General features: G+C 38.4%; 1 long non-coding RNA gene across 2 annotated transcripts; it reads right to left on the bottom strand.

Moving 5' to 3' along the window:
• Nucleotides 1–280: 280 nt before the first annotated feature.
• Nucleotides 281–16,270, bottom strand: LOC307151227. Of its 2 annotated transcripts, none has more exons than XR_013819851.1 (4): nt 14,646–16,270; nt 13,257–13,326; nt 11,152–11,514; nt 281–329 (listed from the first exon to the last, which is right to left on the bottom strand). It is a non-coding gene; the product is annotated as an uncharacterized lncRNA (long non-coding RNA). The 2 variants fall into 2 exon arrangements; XR_013819852.1 differs by lacking the exon at nt 14,646–16,270 and adding an exon at nt 14,213–14,517.
• Between the last annotated feature and the right edge of the window lie 1,791 nt (nt 16,271–18,061).

The following is an 18,061-nucleotide window of genomic DNA, read 5'->3' as shown; positions in this document are numbered from 1 at the left end:
ATAATTGTTGGAATACTTGACATACATAGCGCAAAAAACAGACATTACAACACTCCCCGGTTTCCCTTATGAATAAAACCATTCTTGCCTTCGGTGCAGATTAATACATCACTCGTAACGTTGAGGATGATAGATCTTGCACGTAAAACCTCATTATTGAAATGTCTGGTTCTTACAGATTGGAATCAAGTTGGACATTGAATGTCTTCAAAAGGCTGAACATTGTATGCAAATTATCCAGACATATGGCTTGTTCACATCAAGTCTTGTTCACATCAAGTCTGATGTTAAAATCTTGTAGTGCAGGGATTTTTTGCACACATTTGGACCTATAGAGTGAAACAAAGATGAAAAAGAAATGTATTTTAGTGACTTTTAAAAGAAAATAACTTATAGCACACACTGTATATGCATTTAAAGTTGCAGTATTTTCAAATCAAAAACAATAGACACTAACCCAAAATTAATTTATAAAACATGGTCAAATTAGCATAATAAACAGCAGTATTTTCCTACGTTTGCTTAATTGAACATTTTTGGAATGCCTATGTCAGAATTTCAGGGACCACAGGATTGTGTAAAAGAACCACTGAATCGTTTTGAACCAGTTCATTTAAAAAGATCCAGTTCAATTAAATGAGTCAAGCTTCTGATATACACATAGTTATGAGTTTAGATGATCAGCCAAAGAAAATCTCTTGAGCAGAGGTTAAAATAGGACAACATTTCAGTATCATAACAGCTAAAAACACTTTTTCAGACCAAATCCCTCCTACATATTCTGCATGTAGCATGTCCTCCTACATGTCAAACAGTGACAAGAGCAAATAAGGTATCACAAACTCTGGGGATGTTATAACTGTCTGACTGTAATCTGCAGAAATGAATTATGACAAAATGCATTAAGATAACTGAGAATCAGAATAAGCCACAAATTAAATGTCTTCTCATGCTTTTGGGACAATTAATACACTTAAAGGCCAAACATATAAGAAACTTTTTAACTGGTTTCCGAAAATCTGGAGAACAAAAATTTCCCTTTTTGAAGGTCTCAAAAGGCTGCAGCTCAGAAGCCCTGCCAGCCAATCCGCCTGGAGATTTCTTGCATGTCAAATGATTGTGATGCATTTCAATAAGCACAGTGGGAAGCTTCCTTTTCATCATCCTGCCGGTGTGCACTGATTCCCACCTCTGAATGCTGCATTTCTGCTGTGTTGTTCTGTGTTCATAGTAATCATTTATCTATGCAAAGCATTTGTGCTATATGCATTTGAATATAATAAGAGTTTATTGTATTAGTCAGCATGTCCAGAGGGCTAAGAGTTTGCATCATTAATGAGATTTTGCTGCTAAACTTTGATAAATTAAAAACAAGTAAGTCGGCTATACAAAATAATCAAATAATAAATAACTTAGAGTTTCAATCGAAATGATTCAACCCCCATTGCTAATCAGAATTCTTGGAGGATTCTTTCTGAGGAGTTTTAGCCCATTCCTCATGAACAATGGCCTCCAGTTCAGTAATATTCTTGGGTTTGCGTGCTGCAACTGCCTTCTTCAAATCCCACCAGAGATTTTCTATGGGGTTCAAGTCAGGTGACTGTGATGGCCACTGTAGAATCTTCAAGGACTTCTTCTGCAACCAAGCCTTGGTGGAATTTGAGGTTTGCTTGGGATCATTGTCCTGTTTAAGCCCAAGCTTCTGCTTCCTCATTGACGGCATGACGTTTTCTCCTAGGATTTCCTGATACTTCAACTAATCCATCTTGCCTTCCACACGCTGCCGGTTTACAGTGTCAGAGGATGCAAAGCAGCCGCAGAGCATCACCGAGCCCCACCATGCTTAACTGTAGACAGAGTGTTCTTTTCAGCATATGCTTCATTCTTCTTCCTCCGGGCATACCGCTGATCCATAGGGCCGAAAAGTTTTGTTTCATCACTCCACAGACCAGAACAGAAAGTACTATCACTTTTGATAAATTTAGTATATCCTTGCTGAATAAAAGTATTACTTCATTTCTTATATAGGCTATACGTTAGAGTTCATATGGATTATAATCTGTGAGGAAAGAAAGATTCACATGGTAAGCGGTCTGTCAGGACTGTAAGCGACAGTTCTGTCCTTCAGGCTGTAGATCTCTGAACCACAGTTTGAAATTACCAGCAGAGAGATGCCTGCAGGACTCAACCCCTGGCCTATGGTCACCTCCGTGGCCTGTGCAGATGTCATTTTCAAAGAGAAGCCTTTGTCCATGGGCGCGCTGACATATGTGCCAGAGTTAAATATGTCGAACGAAACACAAGACATCTGTCAACAGTCGGAGTATCAAGGGAACATCCTGTTCAGAAATGTGTTGGGTTGTTGAGTGAACCTTAAAACTTCACATTCAAATAAAAATATTTTTTATTGGATTGGTAGAAAATCAAAAAATGGTTGACAAATATGGAGCATATGAAGAAGGAAAAAAACCTGAGTATTATACGTTTTTTAAATAGAACAAAAAATACAACGCTTAAGTCTAATTTAAAGAAACATTTTTCTATATTTTCTCCTGTTAAGGCAAAAATTAGTCCTTGCATTGAGAGGTCATTTTGACAGGACTAATTATCTATTGTACCAGCAGAGGGCAACAACATTACCATCATCTGGAGAAACATATGGGAACTACTTACTCACACGTTCAAATGAACCCTGGGTGAAAACCAATAAGGTAATATGCGCTTCCATAAATAATATTAAAATGCCTGTGCTTTGATTCTCTTTGCAGAGTCTACTGAATTATAAGTATGTGAAGCTGTGTTTTATGACTACATTAGAAACAAAAGGAGTGAACTGTGCTTTTGCATTCACAGACGGTAATACAACAGCCTCTAATATTCTGCCAAGTCTGTCTTTTATAACGAAATGCACCAATGTGATTAAGCTTGAAAAATACAGCAGGGGAGTCGTTATTTAATGGCCACTTTAATTAAGCATTATAAAAAATTACTGTTACTTTACCAACTGGAATTCATAAATCAGAGGAAGTGCAAATATCTCTGTGTGAATGCAACACCTGACTGTGAGAGGGTTTTTTAAACACTGAGACTAATTACCTGGGGTCAGAGGTTGGGTTATTAACACTATTTACGGATTAAGCAATTGACTTTTAAGCAGAATTTGGTCTCCGTTTTTATGAAACGTTTATTTCCCACAGATTAACAGTCGTGCGAATGAGTCTGGGTCAGTCAGGCAGTTGCTAAAATGTAGATCTCAATTTGAAGTTGCCTCTTGGAAATGTCAACACCGTGAAGGACAGCCTTATTTCGGGACAATCAAATTTCTCTGTCTGTACCGCTCTTCAATGGAGAGAGTAATAAGGGAAGAAAAATACCTCCTCTCACTATAAAAACACCCGCATTAATATCAAAGACCCGCTATAGAGAGATGTGAAATCGCTGCGGCTTTGCAGAGGAACGGTGACAAAAACTCAGTGGGGTGGATATTTAATTCCATCTCACACTTTAGAAGTGAGAACCATCTTTCTGCTAATACACAGAGCGTGGGAATTATTTAAAAGCTTCGTTCAAATTCTCATTTTCCCGACTTCTCTCCATCAAACCGATTGTTGGCTTATTTGTTTGTCAGCTAACACATGCTCTCGACGTTCCAGCAGAATATAGATTGGTTGCTGTCGTCAGACCACAGGTACGGGCATGTGGATGTGTGGTGCTTGACTGATAGCATCTATAACCACTGGCAACACACAGACTCAATTCACACTCAGAGATGGCATGACAGCAGGCTGCAGGCAAGTTATTTCTTGAGGATGAGCAGAGCGAGCCTGTGGCACAGTAGCCAGTCGTGTCCTCAGAGACTGATGCTCCAGCCTCAGGTCTAGGTCTACTTGAGATATCATGCACTTTGATCTCATACCCAAGTTCCCTCTAAATCCTCCTCATGTCCTTTTCTGAGCAAAATTATGTTTATTTGAAAATCATGTTTATTTTTGCTTGATAAAATAAGCTAAATATTTCGTGACCTGAGTTAGCTCACCTGTTGTATTACCTTGTAATAGCTTCCTAGCACTTATATTGTTAATTTCATAAGTTAGAGAAGTATTTTTATTTGATCTACTTGCTCTGTTAACAGCCATCTATCTATTGTAAATTTTAAGTTGTCTATTTTTCAGGCTGTTCTGTCATTACTGTGCTAACACTTCAGTTGTTGATTCTATATTTCAGTCATTGCTCTGTTAACAGCTTGCTAGCACATCTATTTTTTCATATATTGGCTAAGTATTACTCAATCTTTTCACTTGCTAACAGTTACTGTTCATTTATTTTTAGTAGCTATTTTTAAATCCGATTTTCTGTCAGCTAGTAGCCTTCTTCTAGTTTGCTAAGTATTTAGGATCTCTTTTGCTGTCAGTAACTTCTTAGCACTTCTGTTGTTAATTTGGTTTGTCTATTTTCCAGTCTGCTCTGCTGTTAGCAGCATGCTAGCACATCTATTCTTGATTTCATAGCCTTCTAGCTAAGTATTAGTCAATCTTTACACTCTGTTAGCACCTTGCTAACACTTAGCCTATTGTTCATTTCAGTAGTAATTTGTTAGCTAAGCAGTTTTCTAGCATCTAGGCCTATTCTTGATTTCAAATTTTAGCAAAGTATTACTCAGTTTTTCAGTCTGTTAGCAGCTTGCTAGCAATTTTTGTTAATTTCATACATTATCTATGTATTTTCAGTCAGATTTTCTTGCAAGCACTGCTCTTGTTAATTTTGTTTCCTATCTATATTTCAATCTGCTTTGCTCTGCTATCATCTATACTCCATTTAGCTAAGTAGCCTATTACTTGATATTTTTCACTGTTAGCAGTTTGCTGTCATTTGTTAATTGCATTACATAGCTATATGTTTGTTTGTTTTTTCAAACCAATCTTCTCTGTTAGCAGTTTGCTAGCACTTATTCAGTTAATTTCATGTTAGCTAAGTATTTGGTTACACTTTATTTTGATAGTCCCCTTTAAACATTCTTTTGACTATAAGTAACATTACACCTACATGTCAACTAACTCGCGTTAGAGTATTAGTTGAGTATTAGTATACTGTACCGAGCGTAGGGTTAGTAGTGGTTAGGGTCTATTGGGGGACCATCACAATAAAGTGTTAGCAAATATTAAGCAGACAGACTACTAATACTCTAATGAGAGTTGGTTGACATGTAGCTGCAACGTTAGTCAACACTTTGATACTGTCTACATTTACATTTGGACCATTGAGATCTCATTGTGGACAGGGCTACCCGGCGTGACACAACATAAATAGATGCTAACCTGCCAACGAAATGCCCTGTTGCTGGCTGCAGTCGCATCTGAATAGGAGAAACATTTTGGTGTTGGTAAATCTTTGTTTATCCATTTGTTTTCGCTGACTGCATAATTTGCTTTAATTACCAGGAAAGCCAGGAAAACAAAACAGAGTTGTCAAATATATCAGTGCAAAAACTATTTAATTCACTGTTTTGGATATCAACTGAACCTTAATATATAGGCCTACAAATGTATAGTAGTATTTATAGTACAAACTAGGTGATCAGAAAATGTATTCAAGAAATGTGACTTTCCAAAACATAAAGTATTAAAACCTTCACATAGCAACAAGTAATCTGCAGAACCGAATGCCAAACGACAGATTGCTTTGACTTGGCAGGAGACGGTTGATAGCGTAAGATTCAGATCTTCCATTTATAGAAAGAAAACCTGCATGTGATAATAAAGTCTTGAGGAAGCGATAAAAAACACCTGTGTGCAGGGTCTATTTTAGGACTGGAGCAGTCAAGGTCATCCATGCGGAGACAAATTGTGGAGGTACAGCTAACAAAGGGAATATGTTAGTGCTTTCCGCAGAGCTCGGCACACAGGTGGATCTAAGAAAGAGACCTGCTGGGAAGAGAGCTAAAAGGTAGGAAAAGAAGTCTAACAGTAACTGAGGAGGAGCCATTATACAATCCGGGCATACAAAGTCTGCAAAACAAAAAAAGATGAGGCAATACACTGTGAAGGGTTTAGGCTGTTTTGGCAGTCCTGTGATAGCAAACAGTTGTTAAAGATGAGAAAAACATTGTACTAAGAACATAGTGAAACAGAGAAGTAAAATACAAATTCTTTTGTTCAATTATTTTTTTACTCTGAGAAATAGGAAGGTCGATTAATGCAGGGCTACAGACTAAAAATATCTGAGCCAATGGCTTCTAAAATGTTTAGTTGCCAAATTACAGAATCACTCTATCTAAAGCTCACTCTATATTTATAATACAGAGAGAGAGAGAGAGAATTTAACACACTTTTATTTTAACAAAAATTATAAACAAACATATTTGTTCACCACAATATGATGATGATGATAACAATCATTCATCATCACAAAAAATAAACACTAAAATTTCAACACCAATTCAACTTCATAAACTGTACATAAGACATGGTTTATCCCCCAAATTTCCATAAAAAGTGGTAAACTTCCAACCAATTTGTAATACGCATATTCCACTCTGAGACGAGAACCCACAAGGCCCAAAAACATAAAAATTGGATTTACTGCACCTTGTCCTGATATCTTATTTTTCCTAGTTTTCCAGATGGCTAATTTTACATTACCGAATAAGAAATTAAGTAAAACCAAAACATTACTTTGCTCAACGGTGTACTTTGGACAAAGATAAACAACTGAAAAGAAAAAGTTTCACCCAAAGATGTAATCCACTCTGTTAACAAGGAAAAAAGATCCATCAACCTTGTACATTGCATAAACAAATGAAAAACAGATTCAATCTCTGTACAGAAAGGACAACCCACACTAACACTATAGGATCAAGATGCACCACGTCTGTTTGTAGCTATAGATCCGTGTACAATCCTCAACTCGAGGCCACCAGTCCGCTGGTCGATCGGACGTTTGTACAGGATACGCCAACTACCTTTAGGGGAAGAGTCAGTACCAAAAACGTCTGTCCATTTCGTTGACAGAACCCTAGCCTGGGAAAACCCAGACAACTTCAGGCAAATTCAGATTTGCTCGAGATGTAGTCTGGCAAAGAGCTCATTCAAGCCCATTTCCATGGCCTAGAAATCGCGGCACCAATCAGAAACAGATCCGTCCGATAAAGATGACGAAGTAGTATGTCCAAAAGCTTGTCTACTTTTTTGCTACACATTGAAAAGTAAATACCTTTTCTTCACAAAAAGAGTACATACTTTTATGGCGTAGTGTAACTTAGGCGAATTGGGACACAGCTTTACACGATGACGATCGCTCTTGACGAGGCATTTGAGTGACGCCCCTTTGGAAATGATTTGTCTATGGAGCTTTGCCAGACCATAACTCAGTTACTACTGAGAATGGTCTGGTTTTAACCAGGCTAACAGAACCCCAGTCAAAGGATGTAAATTAGACACCTTTACACAGGTGACACAAAGGGCTTTCTTTCCCACTGACTCAAATCCATCCATTTGTGGAGTTCTGAATGACAGTAGACATTTCTTCTCTTCCTGCCAGTCCCCCACAGCAGCTCTTACAGTCAGAGAGGGAAAACAATACTCACATCCATTTCTCCATTCATCCATCATAGCTGGATTGTCCAGGAAAGAACGATAGTTAAAATCCAGTTCTCCAATCACCTCTGTGGTGAGTTTTTATAATATTCGCGTTGACTTAACCCCAGCTTCCTTGCCCAAGGATTCCGAACTGGTGTGTAGTATGTGACCCAGCTTTGTGCACCCAGCAGACAGTAAACATGAACACAGAAAGGTTGAGGATAAAAGTCTGGAAGGCAGGAAAGAGTTAATAAACAATGGTTCCTCCAACAGCCACATCCCAGCAGGTACTTGTGATCTTGAAAAAAAAAAAAAAAACTTTCCAGGCTTCCAGAACAGATTCGTAGAAAGGAATAAGATCTGTAAACCCAGTCTCTTCTAGCTTCATCAGAAACAAATGCTTATCAAGTCCCATTCCACCAGCTCTTCTCAAAAGTGCCACTGCGGTGTCAAACCCAGCACTATCATTGTTGTATAATAGGCTCTGGGCAGCTTGTAAACGAAATGCCATTAGCCTGGACCTGATATCCACCAAACTGTGGCGTCGTCCGGAAGAAACAGTACAGAGGAACGCACCCAATGTTGTCCGGACCAGAAAAAGGTCACCAACTTTCTCTGTACTTCTTGCACTAGTCCAGCAGGTGGTCATAGCACATTAAATCTGTGCCACAATGTGGAAGCAACCAAGTTATTGACAATCAAGACTCTCCCCCTGTAGGATAGTTTGGGTAGCAAGTTAGCAACCAGGTCCAGCAAGACAATCGGGTGCATACTTTCTCCATTACACCCTCCCAATTCAACTTCTGAAAATCACTTGAACCAAAATGAACTCCCAAGATTTGTAACCCTTCTTTGCCCCAATTAAGCTTTCCTGGCAGTGATGGTAAACAATGTAGAGTATCTTGACCTGCCCAAAAACTTTTGTCCCAATTTACTTTTGCTGATGAAGCCTTCTCATATGAATGAAGGACTTCAGACAGAGCATTAATATCTTGCCCACCGCTAACCAACACAGTCACATCATCAGCATACTGTAAGCAGTAAGAGAAACATTTGCATTCTGAATCACATTTGGTATTGAAAACCCACATAAAAGTCTTCCTTAAATTAAAAAGTAGAGGTTCAATGGCAATACAATATAGCAAACCAGACAACGGACAACCTTGCCATTCCTCTTTGGACAGAAATTGGTTTACTCAAACCACCCCCAACTTTTACCACACATGAAGCGCCAGCATTAAGGAGTTGTATCCAATTTAAAAAAAACTTCCCCGAAACCAAAAACTTTAAGTTGAATAAATAACTGTGATCTACCCGATCAAAAGCTTTTTCCTGATCTAAGGCAACTAATCCAACTGCTAAATTAAATGTTTTAGAAATGTGTAAAATGTCTCGTACTAAAAACAAATGATCCATTATTGACCTATTTGATATGCAATATGTCTGATCTTTATGCACAATTTTTGTATACATATTTTTTTAACCTACTAGCAAGACATTTTGACAAAATCTTGTATTATGTGGTCAATAAGGAAACAGGACTCCAGTTCTTTAACAAAGACAAATCTTCCTTTTTAGGAAGCAAAGAAAGAACAGCGCGGCGACATGTAACATTCACAGAAAACCTCGTAGAGATCAACACCAAGAAGGTTCCAAAAGTGTTTGTAAAACTCTAATGTCAAACCATCAACACCAGGGGAACGCCCCGAGCTGAGCTGTGTGGCATCAAATGAAAGTTCCTCGAAAGATAAAAAAAGAGTCCAAGGCAGTCCAAGGAGTCACAGACCAATTTAGGAAGACCTTGAAATAACTGTTCGGCACAATCCGAGTCACAATGTTCTGCAGTATATAAACAGGAATAAAAATCCACTGCATGATGATGCATTTCTGCAATGTTGGTGGTAACCCTTCCATCAGGCAAACGGAGGCAGGCCATTTGTTTGTGGTGTGCTACTGAACGTTACAAGTTAAAGAAATATGCACTTGGGGCATCCATGTTATTTACTGAAATAAAACGAGACCTCACCAAGGCTCCTTTCACCCTTTCATTTAAAAAGGACCCCAACTCACTCTTTTTTTTTTGTTGTAAACAGTGAGACAAACCAGGATCATGTCTATCCAACAAATCTTTCTCTATTGAATCTATAGATCTTTCAATAGTTTGAATAGTTTTTTTGTCATATTTGTGGAATTGACTGTGTATTGCAGACAAAACATTTGTATTTGTGTTTTTCCAATTTCCCACCATTGTCCCAGAAAACTACAAAATGTTTACAGAAATTAACATCTTGTAATAACTTGCCAATATGAAGATTTCCTTGAAGACTGTGACAAAACTAATGACATAAAACCATATGATGATCTGAAAACCCCACTGGTAAAATTGAGCACTCAATGACCCGATTACTAAAAGATTTAGATATATAAATTCTGTCCAACCGGGCAGCACTCACTCTATTATCAGATACTTTTACCCAAATATATTGTCTGGTATATTATGTTTGATCCTCCACATATCTAAAAGTTCAGTTTCTTTTACTAATTTAGACAGGTAAATAGAGGATTGCATATGAGGTTCCTCAGAAGTTCGAACAATGGTAACATTTTCTGTGCAATTCCAGTCTCCCCCAATTATCACATTGTCATTATTGTGACACTGTTTCAATATTCCATTTAAAATCTTAAAAAACAGGATTCTCTCATGTCCCACATTCGGTACATACACATTTATAAAAAACAAAAAAGAAAACCTTCAATTTCAGCCTTCACTAAAACAAGACGACCTTGTATAACTTCTTCGGAGATTAAATTATTAACTCTAGTTTCCGGAGAAAAAAGAATTGCCACACCTGCACTAAAATTTGTCCCATGACTAAGCATCTGTTGCCCCTGCCAGCACATTTTCCAATCGGCTTTATTATCTACATCACTAGGAGTTTCCTGAAGCAATACAACATTTAGTCTTTTTAGCTGTATGCTTTCCAAAAATGAAAACCGTGAAAGAAAAAAGAATAGAAAAGAAAAGAAAAGGAGAAAAAAAGAAAGAAAAAGTTTTGCAGCTCAGTTCTCACTCAGCGCCACTCTCACCCCAAAACTGCCAGCATGCAGAGAGAGAGAGAGAGAGAGAGAGAGATTTGCCTTACTATCAATTCAACATTAGAGTTGGAACTCATATGCCAAACAATGACCTATAAAATATATTTTGGGAAATATCTGAACATTTGTTTGTTTTTTGGAATATCATTTATTACAACACAACCTCTGCGGTGAATATGTAGCTTTTATTATAATTAACGGTTCCCACTTCTGTTCTGACATAACCGAAAAATGATTCGCGATTCAGCGAGGGAGTCAAATCGCATGAGTTTGAGACTGATTTAAACTCGCTCTGTGTTTGTTGTGTCTCGCCTTCCTATGATTGACGGGGTTTTTTGAGGGGGGGTTGCATTTCCGATCATTTTAGTTGTGATTTTGCCTAAATAATTGAAAATTTAAGAAAATACCATGCCTTTCACAGGTATAGGAAGCAGCCTGTCAAAGACAGATTTCACAAGACTCAATCACCAGATCTCATTACCTCATCCTCCACTCTCTCGTCTCCAGTGGCCCATGTGACCTTGCCCGCCTCCGCCCTCTTCTTCCCACTGCTGCCCTTTTGCCGTTGGAGGCCTGTGTGGCCCCATCACTCTTAGTGCTGGTCTCCCTGCCAAACGCCAGGGCTAAAAATATCTGTGCCAACAAGGCAGAGTGGGTTCAGCCCTCGAACAGGAATAGCAGAGGAGCAGTCAACTGCTGTCTGACAGAGTCTGTGGAATTGTCAGCTTGTGAGAAGCACGATGCCCTCTGTTTCTCTTTCATTTTCTCCCTCTCTATTTTCCTTCCATAGGTTGGACAACATCTCCGTCCCCTCTGATTCATGACAATGTTTCAGACCAGACTGCTGCAGAGAGGAGGAGTTGTTTAGACAGAGGAACATGCAAATAAATACACCATGCTGTGTATGAACTCATATCAAGCACTTAATACCACCCACAAACGTTACATTAATCTCACCATGGACCTCAATTAGGGTTGGTTTGACTGATTAGTTAATTCGGTTGTACCGTTATGTACCTCGGTGAAGCGTTCAGCCCACAACACATTGAAAATAAGGCTTTCCGACAAAAAACTAGACATCAGTTTGAACACGCTGTTTGTTATACAAATCAGGTATGGTGAAAAAAAATCATCTATAATAACCCCAATTCACATAAAAAGGTGGTGTGTTTTGCACTGAAATGTCTTAATTTAATCAGCACTTTTTCACTATTTAGCACCATGGTTAATATTCACATTTTCTTTTTTTTTTAAATTGCATACTGCATTTAAAGGGTTTAACTGTATATAAATTCACCCCTAACATTGTACTTATTAAATGGACAGCCTTCTTTCATTCAAAATAATTTACATAGACCTTAGAGTAGAAGTCACATGGGTCAATATATGAGCATGCAATGATTATTTTAGACTATGAATGGTGTACATTAAACTTGACTCCTGGAGTTAAGAAATACATGTTTCTCTTTTTCTTCTCATATTTGTGAAATCATTGCAAGTCTGAGTCACTCTCTCTCTATTCTACTGTGGTCATGATGAAATATTCAAATGCTGCTCAAGCTGTTAGAAAGCTAACTATTGCCATCTAGTGGTAAGATACAGAAAGACAGTAGCAGCCAAATTCAAGCTCATGAATAATTTATCTGATTGCATAAACGCTCAAATATTGCACAAAATCACAGTGTGGTAGGTGAAATAGGTGAAGATTTGTGATGTGTAAATGCTTCTGTTCCACTTTGATTGAATCCTGACATTAGCATTTTTGAAGCTTAAAGTAAAACAACTGTTTCACTAATACTTTTAATTTCGTAAGATTTGGCACTAAACACCACAACCACATGGGGGCGCTGTCATTGCCTGAAAGCTTTTGATTGTTGTTGTGCATCAAATAGACCTCGAGATACATATTCAATTGGTTGCTTATGTAACATCCATGAATGAGAATTTAATTCCTTTTGTTTGTGCTTCTGATGTGTTACCACATCCTGACTCTTGAGCAGCAGATCTCCAAACAAAAGCTCTATGACCGACTACATTTAATAGAGTTTTATTCAATGGTCAAACAGCAGGAACTGTGGGGATTATAGTTAATGCACATTGAGAGCGATTGTGTTAGCACTGTCAGGAATATTTATTTATGTGTAATTGTAGCTCCCTTCTTGCGCATTTCCAATAGACCTCATGTCAGCTTAGGAATTATTCCAATTAAAGCATTCATTGCTGAATAAACTGTCTTAAGCATGTGTTTAATATTGCTTGCAAACAATAAACATTGGCTCACACTTTATTTTAGACACCACACATAGAATAATGAAAAGCTAAGTATTCTTAGTTGCTTTATAACAATGAACACTGTTTTTTATTATTATTACAAACTGTTAACCTGAGTTTCTAATTACTTGTAATTTTATTATTATTTAATAGATCTGCTACCATATCTAAACAAGATGTGCGAGTGCATTAAAGATAACATTATAAAGCAAACACTACATAGGAAGGTGGTTTTTTTAGACATAAATAATAGTCAGAAATACATTAAAAACCTGTCAAACTGCAAGCGAATGCATATGTTTTAGCTAAAAATACCTGACACAGCATGGTGTTATTCCACGTTTGAGGATAAACTCCCAGATCTCGTCCTCTGGAGAAGACTTCCCTAAAAGTAGACAGAGAAATCAATAACTTGAATCATTAGTCTGGCTCATGTGGGCAAATTATATAAACATTAATTGGATATGACAGAGAGAGATTGCTTTTTTAGCCATTTCCCATAAGCATTTGTCTTCTTGTAGTCTATTTGGTCAAGACAAGCATCCATTGTTGTGTTTTTACTGTAAGCTGCGCTTAAGAAAAAAATAGTGTAAATGAAATTATTAATATTATAATATAATATAAAAGTTTAAGCCCTTAACATTTGGGTCCAAGAGACTACAATGATGTTCATGTAAAGTAATAATAGTAATTTAAAATGAAATCTCTAATTTATCATTAAATTCTCATAATTATATCCTCTGACCTAATCAAAGCCAGGCAGGTTTTATCAAAGCTTTATATAGAAAATAATTATGCACTTTTTAGTAACATTCTTTTTGGAGTCAATCTGATAAGCTACCAAAATAAATAAATAAATAAATAAATTAAAAACATTAAAATAAATGTAAGAATCTAAGAGCTCCAAACGGGGTCTTTGTATTGTACGTTATTAAAGAACAGCTACTGTGATTAGCACTGCCCTCCTCTGGTTTAATGGAGAAAGGCTTGTAATGGAGTACGTGTGCTGTCGTCTTTGACTGACAGCAAAAAAGTGACAAAAGACTTCACGAATCCATGGGGAACCTGCTCAGACACTCTGAAAAAGAAAAGGCAGGTGTTATTTTTCTTCCCTAGTTCCTTTTAAACAGCATCAGCATGTCTTTAATATAAAATATGCACGTGTTAACATATGCGCACTCACCACATGGTGGCAGCACTGCACTAGTCATACCAACTAAATGACTTCCACCCTACTTTTCGGCACAGAGGCTCACCGGGGTAAAACCCACCTGACTCGATGCCTATTTATACAGACAACGCTTCACTTTCATCCATAATGTGATTATGCCGTCCCGGGGAGCAAAACGATACCACCGACCGCAAACTGTCAATATGAGTCTCCATGTGCCTACTGTACCGCCGGGCACGCGTTGTGTTCTGCCCGTACCCCGCGGCTAGGGACAGGTCACATAAAGATTAGTCGGGTCTCTTCTCATCAGTAGGGGTCCCGACTCCCATCAGGAGAAATAAGCTTCTTCCAGGGAGGTGACTATTATAAACAGGTGCCTCCTTATATTTTGTGTATTGACACAAGGTGGTCTAATTTCGCCTCTGGATCTTTCGGCACCATATTGTTTCGCCTGTTCTCTTTTGGCGCGAACCTTCCTCTCACGATTTTTTTTTTCACTCGCGAGTTTTTTTGCAAATATTAATAGGTCTTACTCATTTTGCCTCCGCTTCTGTTTCTGTCAGATTTGTCTGCTGTGATAATTGGGCTCAATCAGAGATTATTCATGGTTCTCTCAGACATGACCGAGCAGCTTTGTTTGCCTTGTGCCTCTCTGACTGAACCAGCCCACACGTTCGGTTTCGAAAATGCCTCTACCTCACAATGAGTACCGCACTCATCCTTTTTGTGGTGCTTGCATGTCCTTAATTATGACCAATTAACGCGTGGACGCAAACGCGGTAAAACATCCTACTTCTAAATGGACATACCCTGGAAAATAACATGACAACCTCACCACAAAAAAAAAAACCACACATGGTGCATCGTGCAGCAAAATACCCCCCCTGTGTGTTGTAGTATTTTTCAAAGAAAGCAAATCGCTGATATTTTTCGAGTAGTACATCTTGAAAATAATTACAGCGGTAATGACTTTTTCCCGGTAATGCCGGGAGACGAGGGAACAGAAGCCGGAGACATGTAGGCCGATAAAATATCAGCGTCCAGGCCTCCCGGTGCGCTGCCCTCCGCAGCCCCGCTACAGCCCAGTGTCTACACGGCTGATAAACCATTAGCCGGAGCCGTGACTCACTCGTTGATCGTAGTGAAGTGCGCTAGCGGACAGCCTGGCCCAATACTCCCTAATATCTGTCTAATGGCCTCCATTTAATCTAGGGAGGATGATTATTACGTATCCGTCCCCTCCCTGGACGAACACGCAGACACACAAAGCAGTGGTCGTAGCAGATGAATACATCTCGGTCATCAGTGTAAAGTAAAACATAATCAGTGCATTTTGCTCCAGTGCATGAGTATGCTAATGAGTTAGCTTCACTGCGTAATTTTAGATTATGTTCCGATAGCAACATGCAGTCTCCGTTTGTCTCGGGTACGTGTTGCACGATCGTTCTCCGCGGTTTTCTTCCTATCCACTAAGAGGGTTTTTATGGGTTTACAGATTAATTGAACGCAGATTATTATCCTACATTTAATTAAGACAAAATTTGGTAACTTTTATGGTCCTAAAATCCTACTGTAATGGTCTCCCTGCCTGGCGGCCAAGATGGTTAAGCTAGGGTTAACCATCTAGTTTTAGATGGGTTTTGTTCAGCTGGTTAGGTTAGAAAAATAGCTGAAAACTAGCTTAGCTAGCGGGATGAGAGACCGGTTAACCAGCTAAGACCAGGCTGGTTTGTTTTTCTGCAGGGAAGCAAGAGTTGTTGTCCCTCTTATTTTTCCCCTCTTCCATTCCTTTCCATTATTTTCCCTCTTCCAATATTATTGGACTGATTACTTCTTTTCCTTCCTTCCTCTTGTAACTTATTTTCTGTCTTCTTGCTTTATCTCTGTCTTTGTTTTCCTTTTGTTTTCTTCCTTCCTCTATGCAACATTCTGTCGTCTTTGTCTTTTTTCCCTGCTAGTGTTCCTTTATTTTCTCTCCTTCCTTCTTCCTCCTCGCAACTTTCTTTCTGTCTTCCTCCTTGCCTTCCTTCCTTTTTTCTTTCCTTCCACCTTCCTCCTGTTTTCCTTTTGTTTCCTTCCTTTCTACTTTTTCTTCCTTCCCCCTTGCAACGTTCTTTCTTTCTTCCTACTTTTTATCATTTTCATCTTGCTTTTCTTAATTTTCCCCTTAATCCTTCCTACTTTTTTGTTTTCCTTTTGTTTTCTTTCCTTCCTACTTTATTTATTTCTTTATTTATTTACTTTATTTATTTACTTTATTTATCTTCCTTCCCCTTGCAACTTACTTTGCCTTCCTAATTTGTCTTCCTTTCCTCCTTCAAGCCTTCCTTCCTTTTTCCCCTTCCTCTTTCCTACTTTTGGTTTTTCTTCCTTCCTAGTGTCTTTTTTCCTGTGGCACTTTCTTTGTCTTTCTTTCCTCCTGCTTGCCTTCCTTTTCGTTCCTTCTTACTGTTTTCCTTTTGTTTTTTGTCGACTTCTGGTCTTCACACATTCTTCTTGACTTACCCACTTTCTCTTCTTTTCCTCCATCCTACTTTTTGTTTTCTATCCTTCCTTCCTGCTTTCTTCCTTTCTCTACAACTCTCTCTCGATTGTTAACGCCAAATCAGGTGTGGCGACTGGAAAGGAAATTAAGTCAGTCCTACACTCACTACAACACCCTGGACATGCACTAGCATGCAGACCTTCATTCGCAATTCACAGCCGGCTTGAAGCTCCCGTACAGCTGGACAAAATCCAAGGAACAGCAAGTCCTAGTCAAATATATTTTGTCAATATTTAGGCTTGTTCTGTTTCTTTTTCCGCCTCAACAAAAGTTTCATTTTATTGAGTGTCTTTGCAGGGTTTTCCGTCTCCTTGCAGGATTTTTGAACAATTGACCCTCGAGGTGCTCATAGAAAATGAACTGCAATTCGCAATCAATATTGGTCATATGAAGGAAAAGTCTACATTGGATGATATTAAATGTTGACAGAGTGTTCAAGACATGAGGTTCAAATATTGTGCCAGCATTTGGGGATATAAAAGTGCCCAAAATATGATGCAGAGATGGATTTCTTCTGTTCTCTTGGTTTACGATACTGTTTGAGGTGGGTAAATAAAAGCAACAAAGACAGAATTGTACTACAGAAGTACCTCTGTATACTTTTCAAAACTAGCAATATTCTCACAGCAAAAAAAAAAAAAAAAAAAGCCTATTTTTTACACAAAATATGGTGAAAAAGCGGGAAAGAGTATGTGAGTGAAAATTTCTGTCATTCATTCTGCTCCGTTCACATTCTTAATTCTTTCTATTTGACCAAACTCAGAGTGACAAATAACTGTAATATAATATAAAGAATATAACTGTAATATAACACAATATCATGAACCAAATATGGATATAATACCTTACCGTATATGCCAGTTCAATTGAAGCTTAATGTATCTGGAAAACAAACAAGAACAGAGGCAGTGTTTTGCAGATCCAAAACTATTTTTACCGGCTGGTTGACTTAGCTTGACTCCAGTGTTGTTTATTTGTTTAGTTAGTCGTTCATCTATAAAAATGGAAGCACACGGCAGAAGCCGTTTGTGCTATTATCCCACTTAACCATGTTTCCAGCATTTCGAAAAATAATATCCAATTCGTATGGGCTCATTAGCTCCAACTATGACCTTGTGTGCATTTTTAAAGCAGGAACAATGAAGGTAACACTTTTATAAGTGCTCTTCACTCTGCATACTCTAACAGAGAACTATCAAATTACCTTGATTTCTTGGAGCGCAGGCCTCGGTTAGCGCACCTGACACATGTCGCGGTGCGTTATTGGGGCAGTTACCTTTCAGACATGTGCTGAGGAGTGAACAGGGAAAGGTTAGAAGGTTTCATTCCCCAGTTAAAAATAGTAGAGCCTTGGTAATGGGGGAATGATCATTTCCACCGTGCAGCGAGGTCTTCGATGGCTGC

The sequence above is a fragment of the Squalius cephalus genome, assembly GCF_949319135.1.
Source record: "Squalius cephalus genome assembly, chromosome: 23".
NCBI classification, from domain to species: domain Eukaryota; kingdom Metazoa; phylum Chordata; class Actinopteri; order Cypriniformes; family Leuciscidae; genus Squalius; species Squalius cephalus.
Note: the sequence above shows the minus strand (reverse complement) of the source record. Positions and strands in the feature narration are given on the sequence as shown.